The 12,098-nt window shown below is 45.3% G+C and overlaps 1 long non-coding RNA gene across 1 annotated transcript in view; it reads left to right on the plus strand.

Annotated features, from left to right (window-relative positions):
• Window positions 1–4,510: 4,510 nt before the first annotated feature.
• LOC149473589 (uncharacterized) overlaps window positions 4,511–12,098 on the plus strand; it is a 71,533-nt gene continuing 63,945 nt past the window's right edge. The window contains exons 1-2 of the long non-coding RNA XR_016312560.1: window positions 4,511–4,636; window positions 4,713–4,854. This is a non-coding gene — a long non-coding RNA (uncharacterized LOC149473589). The remainder of the gene's footprint in view (window positions 4,637–4,712; window positions 4,855–12,098) is intronic.

Consider the following 12,098-nt stretch of genomic DNA (forward strand, 5'->3'; position numbering starts at 1 on the left):
ATGCCCATGGGCTAAATCTAGTACCATCCGGCGAAAGGGTTTGGGGACATCTAACTGTTCTACCACCTCCTCCCCTTGCTTTACCACTTGATACAACAAGTTATTGTTAAGAGCCATGTAGGGAAAAGACACCGCTACATCATTTTCAACTGGTTCCCCATCAATTATTTTAATGTTTTCACGGGCTCTATTAAGTGTGGAATCTTTCAGTTGTTCCGTACAAAAATCCTCTTTTCTGACCTCTAGGTCAGGCACCACATTCTGTCCACTCTCACTAGAGCCAGCGATCATCTCTTGTTCTATATCCTCAGTGTCTGGGGTTGGATCCACCTCCTCCTGCTCCCCAGCCATTACAGAGAAAGGACACACTTGGACACACCAACAGTTTCCCCTTCCACCTTGCCGTCAAAGGGGTCAGGAGAGAGTTCAGGAGTTTTCAGTGTTTCCCCAGCAGGGGGAGCTCGGTCCTCCTGACTCCCCTCCTTATCCCATAACTTCCAGAAATGTGGAAAATCTCTCCCCACTATGGCTTCATGAAGCAGAGAGGGTACCACCCCCACAGAATGAGTCACAGGGCCCCAGGGAGTATCAATCTCCACCAGAGCAGTCTGGTAATTACGTGTATCACCATGAATATAAATAACCCCAATAGTGCTAGGGTGTAACCTTTCCGGGTTTACCAAATCACTTTTAACTAAGGTCACAACACTACCCGAGTCTAGCAGAGCAGTTACTGGCTTTTCATCAATGGCAATCACACACATTTGCTTTTCCATGCGTTTCTGACATGCTGCAGTACATACCACCTGTGCAAAAAGAGACATGCTTTTTGCTAAATAAGCATTTTCACATTGCATAGGTTCATCATTTAAAGGACAGTTTGCAGCAATATGACCTAACGCATGACACCGATAACATTTGATATGTTCAGTACCTAAACCTCTAAACGGCTTTGGGGACCTTCCTGACCTATTTGGCCAGTCTCTAGGTCCTAAGCCTACAGTCTCATTATCTGACACAATAGTCTTATCGTTTTTTCCTGAGCCTTTGGCCCATGGAACAGTCTTACCGGATCCTCCGGATAGTTTTCCACCCCTAGTGACCTTGGGGTACGGCCCAGGTAAATGAAAAAAGTCCTCAGTGGCTGCATATCTCTCCACCAGGTCCACCAGCTCGTTTGCAGATTTAGGGTCTCCACGGCCGACCCACTTCCTCAAAGTGGCAGGGAGTGCACGCAAATATTGGTCCATGACCACACGCTCCACAATCTGAGGGCCGGACAATACCTCTGGCTGGAGCCACTTTTTGGAGAGATGTATCAAATCGAACATCTGAGATCTGGGTGGTTTGTCAGCCCTGTAATGCCACTGATGCACCCGCTGAGCCCGGACTGCAATGGTGACACCCAGGCGTGCAAGGACCTCAGCCTTCAGTTTTTCATAGTCCTGGGCATCCCCTGGTTCCAGGTCATAATAGGCTTTTTGGGATTCACCTGTCAAAAATGGTGCAAGCAGTCCTGCCCATTGCTCCTTTTTCCATCCTTCCCGAACAGCAACCCTTTCAAAAGTTGTGAGGTAGGCCTCCACATCATCCTCAGGTGTCATCTTCTGCAAAACATAGCTGGCCCGTGCCATTTTCTGCTCCACTGGCAGCGGATCTGCAGATTCCTTCTTTAATTCTAATAGGTGTTGGGCCACCTGCTTAAGGAGCTCTCGGTCTGCTTCTTGGGCCTCCGCAAACTGGCGATTTGTCTCCCGTTGTGCTGCATTGGCCTGCAGCAAGGCTCTTATTATTTCCTCCATCTTCCCACTTGCTCAGGAAGTGCCCGCATCCTCCACCATGTGTGGGGTTAGCTCAGGTGGGGGATCTCCTTCCCTGGGACAAAGGTAGACCGCACAGCAGGCTTTCGTCAAAATCTGACTGGCTGTCAGTTTTATTAAAAAGGTTTGCAAGAAATATCAAAATAAACAAAACATCAAAATAAACCCTTGCCATCCAGGCACTAACTAAACAGAAGATGATTCCTCTCTCAGAGGTGAAGGGCTTCTCCCTGTCACCAAAACAAAATAACAGCAAACCTTTTCTTGCAGGTATAGTCCATACACACAGCTCTCTCAGAATACCTCTCTGAGTCCCAGGCCACAAGCGACTCCTTGCTCCAGCCCACCTGTTGGTGGTCATTAGTGGAGTTCAAACTCTGGTTCGGAACCACCTCTGCCATTGTGGCCCCGAAAACCCGGAGTGGACTCCACCTTACACCTCACAGTATGACCTCATGCGAGGTGACACATATCTTCCATCCACCACTTTGCCGTTCATACTGTCACAATATATATATATATATATATATATATATATACACACACACAGTATAATATATATATATATATACACACACATACTGTATATATATCAATTAGCAACACATATATATATATAAAATTGACCACTAAACAGTCCCGTGATGTCTAATGAAAGTGTTAGTAAGACCAAAACAGTAAAATCAGTCTGTATATGCAGTACAGCATGCTTGATATTCTCACTGTGGAACCTAAGGGGTTAATCCTCTGCATTGTGTACAAACACTGTTTGATCCTGACTTCTCTGAGCCTCCCCTTTTTCCAGTGCCCCCTTCTTATCTCCTGATAAGACATATGTGTGGAGTCACTCTGCACATGCTCAGCTTGATGTGTATTGACAGGGAGGTTTTTTTCTCGGGAGAGTGCATGTGATCAGACAGAGGTCAGGGGTTCTGCATCCTCCTAGAACAGAAAAAAACTCCTCCTACAAGCTTTAACCAGAGCTCTGCTGGACACTGATAGAAGTCATAAGACTGCTCTACCTGCTGATGAGAAAAGGCATTTAGCAGTTTATATTTACTAAAATAATTTCATTTTCTTGTAGTGTGTACTGTGGAAGACCAGATATAGTGAATGCAGAGTCCTGGGTTTAGTAACACTTTAATACTCCCACAATGGAACTGGTATTATTTATTTAGCCTATAGCTTGTTTATTCTCTTGGTCAGTTAAGTTACATTACAGCATTTGCTGTGGCCCTCCCACTGAAAAACCTCAAATTGTTGTACAAAAAGTAAAAAAACTGAATAACAAAAATGTGTATGTAATGAATTTATATCATACCTAAAACATTAGATGAAATGAGCTTACAGTAAAAAGTTTTATATTAGCTGTTGAAGTGAAAGGAAAACAAAAATAAAAAGTGGAAGCAGGAATGTGTGACATGAGTAACAAAAATTTCGAACCCATAATCTCTTTGGATATTTATTAAGGAGCATAATCAGGAAAGAGTTAATGTTTTTATTTTTAACGGAACATGGGAGGCTGTTGATTTCCAGTCCTTAGTTCAATAACTTCCATGGAAGAGACAGTGTCTGTTTGGAATCAAAGCTCTAATCTGATATAAAATGTGCTTAGATGAATTGGCTGCTGCTAATTGTAATCATTAAATTCTATGAGTATGCATGACAGTGTTTCCACTGACAGTTTGTCTCAGCATGCCTGATTTTATATAGTGGCTTATCAGAAGCTCTCCTGTGACTGTAAGTCATCTGAGATCTGAATAACCAAGTAAGTAGAAAGCATTTAAAGCCAAATTTAATTCACAGAAGTACACATTCAGTCAGATAGTTATTGTGCTAACAATAGATAGATTGTTAGACTTATTTAAACTTTCCCATTATAGCAGTAACTGCACAGCCTGTTAGGCGCCAGAGTTTGACCACTCTGCGCAGCACACTCAGAAATCTTTCAGATCTGGTCAGACACACCCTCTCTCTTTCTCAGCACTATAAATCTCTATGATGATTCACTGTATGCCTGTCCTCTTCCTGTCTCTGAACTTCCAGTGCTGCAATGGTTAACAGCTTTGGGTCTTCGGGCATAACAGCAGTACAGATGGGCCAATGGGGACACACACCATTTCTCTATTGAGAAAAGTTATTTCATTGATCACACTGCTTCTGACACAATCTGTGATTGGGGAAGAGGATCCATTCTGTGGCTGAGCTCCTGTCAGGGCAGGGGCCGAGGAACGGACAGGCAGGCCTAACAATGTAACGCACTGGCTGACGACAACCACTACCCACAGACCGAAGTCCCTCAGGGCGCGGAGTCTAAGTCCCAGGCTGCCCTTCACCAGGGCCCCTGATGGTGGGGATGGACTTGACGCAGCCAGGAACCAGGTCGCGGCCCCCGAGACACCTCAGTTGCGGTAATGGCCGCCGCCAATGGCGTGTAGCTGGTGGAAGAGACAAAAGAGTAGTCAGACAAGCCGGGTCAACAACAACAGGACAAAACTAGTACAGGACAGCAGACGAGAATCACAGGTCACGAGCCGGGTTCAGCAACAGAGGATCAGATCAAGGGAGAATACAAAGAATAGTCAAGTCACAAGCCGAATCAGATACCAGGAGAGTCATGAGAGTCATAACAGAGTAATAGCAACACAAAGACACAAGTGCAAAGAGCATGTGCGGGCCACAGGCTTATATGTCATCAGCCACACCCCTCTGGGGGATGGACCACAGAGACCTGAAGGCATAAAAGGATTCCCATCATGCACAGCAGAATCCAAGATGGACGCCAGCACATGGAGTAACATAACCTCAGGGAAAAGGTAGGACCTTGACAGCTTCCCCATTTACAGATGGTGTTACAATTAATGTAATCATTTAAAAAACTTTTCTCAATAGAGGAAAGAGGGGAGTGCCCCCTTGGACCGCATGAAGACACAAAGTTAACTATTGTAGAGCCAGGATAAGGACAGGCATCTGTGCAGTGAAGATATCTCCAGGAACCATCTGCCTGGACAATGTAAGACAAACTGCATTACAAGTAAGTGATATGTACAAGCTTTAGGAATTTTGTTTATTGAATTTCATCAAAACCAAAAAGTTTACTTTGCTCATTGAACAGGGATGTAAAATAAAGCAAAGCTTCAAAAAGAAAAAAAAAATTTTTTTTTCAAGAAACACATACTTGTAAGCTAAGAACAGTCTATGTTAAAATCACATATCCAACGCCTGTTTTACCCCCAACCTTTAGGCTACTTTACTATACATTACTATGCATTAAGTTAATGTACTGTATTTTTCGCTCCATAAGAAAATGGGGGAAAATGTCTGTGCATCTTATGGAGTGAGTATGGAGCGGCCGGCCCAGTATTCTCACGCCACCGTGTTAGAATACTGGGCCGGCCGCTCGGCTCTTCTGTGCTGCTCAGTCCTACCTGTTCCTCAGTCCAGCACTGTCCTCACCGTCTTCTCTCCCTGGCGTCTTTAGTGTGGGCACCCAGCTGTGACAGCTTACAGCTTCACAGCCGGACGCCCACTGTGCATGCGCGAGAAGCGCTGCGCTTTGTGAATGGTCCGGCAGTCTTCTAGAACCTGTCACGTGTCCCAGAAGATGGGGAGGGAGGACAACTCTGCAGAAGTGGGAGCCCCCCCCTGCTTCCCAAAGGTCCACAGTCTCTGGTCATCTCCTGTACCATGTCCGCAGTCTCTGATCAGCCCCTGTACCGTGTCCGCAGTCTCTGGTCAGTCCCTGTACCGTGTCCGCAGTCTATGGTCTTCCCCTGTACCGTGTCTGCAGTCTCTGGTCATCCCCTGTACCATGTCTGCAATCTCTGGTCATCACCTGTCTGCAATCTCTGGTCATCCCCTGTACCATGTCCGCAGTCTCTGGTCACCTCCTGTACCATGTTCGCAGTCTCTGGTCATCTCCTGTACCGTGTCCGCAGTCTCTGGTCATCTCCTGTACCATGTCCGCAGTCTCTGGTCATCTCATGTAGTATGTCCGCAGTCTCTGGTCATCTCCTGTACTGTGTCCGCAGTCTCTGGTCATCTCCTGTACTGTGTCCGCAGTCTCTGGTCATCTCCTATACTGTGTCCGCAGTCTCTGGTCATCTCCTGTACTGTGTCCGCAGTCTCTGGTCATCTCCCGTACTGTGTCCGCAGTCTCTGGTCATCTCCCGTACTGTGTCCGCAGTCTCTGGTCATCTCTTGTCCTGTGTCCGCAGTCTCTGGTCTTCTCCTGTACTGTGTCCGCAGTCTCTGGTCATCTCCTGTACTATGTCTGCAGTCTCTGGTCATCTCCTGTACTATATCCACAGTCTCTGGTCATTTCCTGTACTGTGTCCTCAGTCTCTGGTTATCTCCTGTACTGTGTGTGCAGTCTCTGGTCATCTCCTGTACTGTGTCCGCAGTCTCTGGTCATCTCCTGTACTATGTCTGCAGTCTCTGGTCATCTCCTGTACTGTGTCCGCAGTCTCTGGTCATCTCCTGTACTATGTCTGCAGTCTCTGGTCATCTCCTGTACTGTGTCCACAGTCTCTGGTCATCTCCTGTACTGTGTCCGCAGTCTCTGGTCGTCTCCTGTACTGTGTCCGCAGTCTCTGGTCATCTCCTGTACTGTGTCCGCAGTCTCTGGTCATCTCCTGTACTGTGTCCGCAGTCTCTGGTCATCTCCTGTACTGTGTCCGCAGTCTCTGGTCATCACCTGTACTATGTTCGCATTCTCTGGTCATCTCCTGTACTGTGTGTGCAGTCTCTGGTCATTTCCTGTACTGTGTCCTCAGTCTCTGGTTATCTCCTGTACTGTGTGTGCAGTCTCTGGTCATCTCCTGTACTGTGTCCGCAGTCTCTGGTCATCTCCTGTACTGTGTCCGCAGTCTCTGGTCATCTCCTGTACTGTGTCCGCAGTCTCTGGTCATCTCCTGTACTGTGTCCGCAGTCTCTGGTCATCTCCTGTACTGTGTCCGCAGTCTCTGGTCATCACCTGTACTATGTTCGCATTCTCTGGTCATCTCCTGTACTGTGTTTGCAGTCTCTGGTCATTTCCTGTACTATGTCCACAGTCTCTGGTCATCTCTTATGATCAGGTGCGTTTTATGTAGCGAAAAATAAGGCATATATTCATCTGAAGTTTCCTAGTTTTGCTATTCTGATGAAATCCAGTTTTCTTTAATGCATTTCAGACCAATGTGTATTGTATTTAAAATGCCTGATAAGTCATTAGTTTGCAGACAGGCAGATATAGAATGTTAGGATTACATTCATAATGATTTTGCATTTATTTTATTATTTTCAGGACAATAAAATTTACATTTTAACATTATTTTCCTTGTGTTTTGTAGCCAGGTAAATGTGAAATACTGGGTATTCTCTTTTTATATATTTTTATTTATTTTTTTTCTTTTCATCCAACCTGTGGAACCTGCAACCTGATGAAGTCAGAACAATGGCTCATCTCCCTCTCATTTTCTTTGGATAATTCGGTACAATGCTTTACTTACAGAAAGGGACTGAAAGTAAACAGTTTCAGCTGTACTTTCTCTTTAGAAAACTCTTAATGCTCTGTGAATGCACTGTCAGGAGTATCAGTGTTATAGTCAAAATTGATTTCTTTTTTTAGTTACTTTTTTATTGAAAATAATGACATTTTCATGGTTTTATTACACTATAGAAAAGTTTATACATTATATGTCACCTGGACACTTTCCCTCTAAGTCTGTTTGTTGACATTTCTTGCTAGCTGAGAAGTTACAAATAAAATTTAACATATTTTCATCACAGCAGTTTGAAAGAATGGCAGCGTTCAGAAAGTGTATCGCTTACCACAACGCAGGTGGTCAGACACTATAGCTAACTTCTGTGTTCTTCTCCTGTAGCAGTCCCCTTTCCCATAAGGCAAGCACTTTGGTGCCCCCAGGACTTATACAGAATGCTATAGTGCCTGGCCACCACAATGGGGTGGGCGCAAATGGAGCAAAGCACACAGGTACTTGCAGTTGGCAGACAGGCAGAGTGGTAAGTTGACAGTCCAGATAAAAGGCAAGCATAAGTTCAGAGAGTAGTTGATATCAGATCCGAGGTTGTCAACGAGAGAATCCAAACAGCAGGACAGACAAAGAGGGAGCTTGTAGCACGTGTTACAAATGCAACATCACAAGCATGAGACTGCAGGTTTGGCTGGCTTAAATCATGTTTGGTCAGCACAAAAAGACTGGCCACATCAGTCACCTTTAAGGTGGACAGACAGACAGGGAGAATGCATCATAGCCAAAACCATGATTCTGGTATGAGACCAGCAGCTGTGATGGATCAAGAGCACTAGACACTCCTGACAGAAACATGGCATATCAATAGAAACCTATAAAATTAATGATACATAGATAACTGATTAAGCTGTAGATGTGTTCTGAAATTTTTTATTATTGAAATTCACTACTGATTTCATTAAAAGCTTGCTCTGTGTCACCAGTGATATAATCATAGCAATAATAAGTACATCTTGTACAAAAAATTCACAGGGTTTGACAAAAAGGGTTTCTTGCAAATCCCATTTCCCTCTGGCTTCACAGGAGTAATTTTCTGCCCCTCAATCTTTGTTTTGCCATTTGGAACCTCTAGTGCAGGGATATTGAGATAAAATTCATGGAGGTCTGATCATTAAAACTTTCATCCGAATGACTCGGGTTCTTCATATCACAGCCCCCCCCCCCCCCCTTACATTACAATTTCCCCTTTACATCACAACCCTCTTCGCATCACAGCCCCTCCTTTATACCTCAGTACTACCATTAAAATTGTTGAACCTCCTCTTTACATCACAGCACCCCCCTTTACAATACAGTGCCTTCTTTACTTTACAGTACCTGCTTTACATCACAGCCCCCTTTTGCATTTAAATCCGCCCATATTACATCACAGTGCCTCCTTTATTTAATTGTCCTTTGTCTCCCCTTCACATCACAACCCCCCAACCTTTACATTAGTGTCCTCAGCCCCCACCTCACATCAAAGCCCCCCTCTCCTTCACATCAGTGTCCTTTGTCACCCCTTTACATTACTGCCCCCTTACCTAAATCCCAGTCCCCTTTACAGCCCCCTTCTTACTTGCACCTCAGTCCCCTTCACAGCCCCCCCCCCCTTGTATCCCAGTCCCCTACACAGCTGCCCTTTTTTGCACCCTAGTCTCCTTTAAAGCCCCCCGCCCCCCTTACTTACATATCAGTCCCCTTCACATCACTTCTTCTTTGCACTTCAGTCTTCTTTACAACCTTACTTGCATCTCAGTCACCTTTACAGCCCCCTTCTTACTTGCACCTCAGTCCCCTTCACAGCCCCCCCCCTTGCATCCCAGTCCCCTACACAGCTGCCCTTTTTTGCACCCTAGTCTCCTTTAAAGCCCCCCCACTTACATTTTAGTCCCCTTCACATCCCTTCTTCCTTGCACTTCAGTCTTCTGTACAACCTTACTTCTCAGTCCCATTTTTAGCCCCCCCCCCCCTTACTTGCACCCAAGTCCCTTTCACAGACCACTTTCTTGCACCCCAGTCTCCTTTACAGCGCCCCCTTATTTACATCTCAACATCCTTCACAGCCCCCCTTCCTTGCAGCCCAGTCCTCACAACCCCCCCCCCCTTTCTTGTTTCCCAGTCCCTTTCACAGCCCGACTTCCTTGCACTGAAGTCCTCTTCACAGCCCCCCTTTTTTTGCACCCCAGTCCCCTTTACAGCCCCCCTTACTTTCATCTCAGCCCCCTTCACAGTTTATCCCTTCCTTGCACCCCAGTCCCCTTTACAACCCTCTTTTTGTTTACTGTTCCCCCTTCACAGCCCCCCCTTTCTTTCCTTGCAGCCAAGTCCCCTTAATACCCTTCTTTTCGATCCTACCTTCCACAGCAGGTAGAAGGCATGGGACATGTGGGACATGCTTTTCATGTTATCAGGCAGGTGATTAGTTGCTAGGAAAGCCTAGAAACCAATAGCTGGCTTGTTAATTTGAAACGTTAGATAGCTCCCGCCTGCTGGCTGGACATGCCGTGCCTTCTGCTTTCTATGAAGATGAATGTTGTGGCGGTGGGGAGGGGGGTAGGAGGATATCAACTGCAGAGGACATCCAGGCTTCCAAATGTTGGAGCTGGGGTCTGTATGGGATTGTCATTCAGTCCATTTAGTGATGCCTGCTCTAGCGGGTGGTCAGGCGAGGAGGGGGATCTGACTCCCCTTCCGATGCCCAGGTACCTCCCCCTCCCCTTCTCCCCTCCTTGATTCCCTTTTCTGTTACCTCCTCCCCTCCCCCTTTTTCTTCTTCTTTGCCCCCCCTCCTTTTTTGTAAAAACTTAAGAAAATTCCAGGAACAGCACATGCTAAGATGGTAAGCAGTGTACTACAAAGAATGGTTACCTATATTCCAGATTTCTGCATCTGTGTAATTGTGCTGTATGGAGTCGATATGTTCTTATCTTTTGGCCTCTTGCACTATGTTGAATAGTGCTGTATGCACACATTTCTGATTCTGTAACCTCTTGGAGACTCAGATTGTAATGTATGTGTCCATCATAAGTGCATAGAATTTTAAAAATACACATACAGACCTAAGCAGTATGACATTGTCAATACTGATAAGAAATGTAACACTACCCCTGTAGCGGCTGGTTCTTCCCCAAAAGTGTAGAGGCTGCCTGTCCACCCAAGCAACAGTCCACTCATCCCAGCTCCAATAAACAGCCTAGGGGTTGTCTTATTATTATTTATTGCTTGAAGTAACTTTAGCAGGAAAGTTGTTAGGTCATAGGAACTAGTAGTATTTAGCAATGGGAGAACAATCTTCTCCTTGAGTAATTGTGGGTGCTGGACAGTCTAATGCCTCACAGCTGGTTACCATGAAGCAAGTCTCTGAGCAGTCTAAAGCCTCACAGCTGAAAACCACTAGGCAAGTCTTTGGCATCTTGATACCATTTTCCTCTGCTCAACTGTTGGTACCCTGTGCAATCTCTGGAACACTACACAGTCACAGGGATCAGTTTAAGGTCATTGCTCACAGGTCCCCAGGACAGCTGCCACCTTCTATCTTCCTCTGGACACAGTCCAGTGAAACAGCTCCTTTCTAGACCAGATCCCCTGTGGTGATTTTCTACATTTGGTTCCAAGCAAAATCCATCCAGACCCTCAGCCCTAACACCGCTGGGGCCTCTAGAGCAGAGGTACAGTCCATGGACTGCCCTTCTGGCTCTGGAACTCTCCTGGGAAAAAGGAACCCTGCTCTCCACTGCTTCAGACTATTTACCACCTTTCCAGCCCCCCCCCCCCTCTCTATACTCTTCCAGGGATTGGCTGAATCATGATAAATATTCAGTCTGGTTATTTGAATCTTTCACCCTAAGCTCTAGAAGCGTCTTCCAGAGGAAGGGGGAAGCAATTAAACTCCTAGCCTGTGAAACCCTGAACAGATCAGGCCAAGCAATCACTGCTCCCTTGATTACAAAAGGAGACAAAAAAAATCAACCTACCTATGCTAGGAGGGTGCTATACATAAATGCAGGAAATTCTTGTGCAACTTATCGATATCTGCTGTCCATTATACACAGCAGAGAAAACACTTTAATCAAAAGAGTCAGTCACATGACTATGATAGGACACATGGCCAGACTCTCCTCCTGTTGTTTATATTTTACATTTAATTAGGCTTCTCCAGCTTTGGAGTCCAAAAGTCTGCAGAGTGCTAAGGACTTTTGTAAAGAACACTACTGCTCTTTATACATGTGCATTCTTTTAAGCAGCAGTATGGTCATGGTTGGGCCATACTGCTGCTTTAAATGGACCTCTTAGTGTTGGTAGCTAGGAAGGGCAGGGGATGGCACTTGGGAAAGCTTAGCCATGGTGACAAGGAAATTCAGGCCCAATAAGAAAGTGAAATAAAATCAGAGTAGGGCATTTTTTTTTTGAGTGCTTGTTCTCTTTAACTAGTTTGAGTGTAGACATGATGGAATCATACTGGCAAAGAAAGCCTTATTCCCTTACCTAGCTAATAGCCAAATCATTTAGGACGTTTAATCCAATTTTCTATCTAATTAAAACATTCCTCGTTCACTGCTCAGTAATGTTCTAAATTGCATTTTCTTCACTTTCTGTACTGCTGAATCGTCTCTTCCATGATATAGAGAATACAGTATAATGTAACAATTGCCCAGGCTTTCAGTTGTGCAATGCTTTATAACCTGGCACTGTAACATGGGGATGGGTGCGATTGTGCATTGTCTTAAGTATGTTTTGACTCTGTGAATGCTGAAAACTG

This window comes from Staurois parvus, unplaced genomic scaffold, assembly GCF_062004578.1.
Source record: "Staurois parvus isolate SC_StPar_1 unplaced genomic scaffold, SC_StPar_1.0 ptg000013l, whole genome shotgun sequence".
Lineage (NCBI taxonomy): Eukaryota > Metazoa > Chordata > Amphibia > Anura > Ranidae > Staurois > Staurois parvus.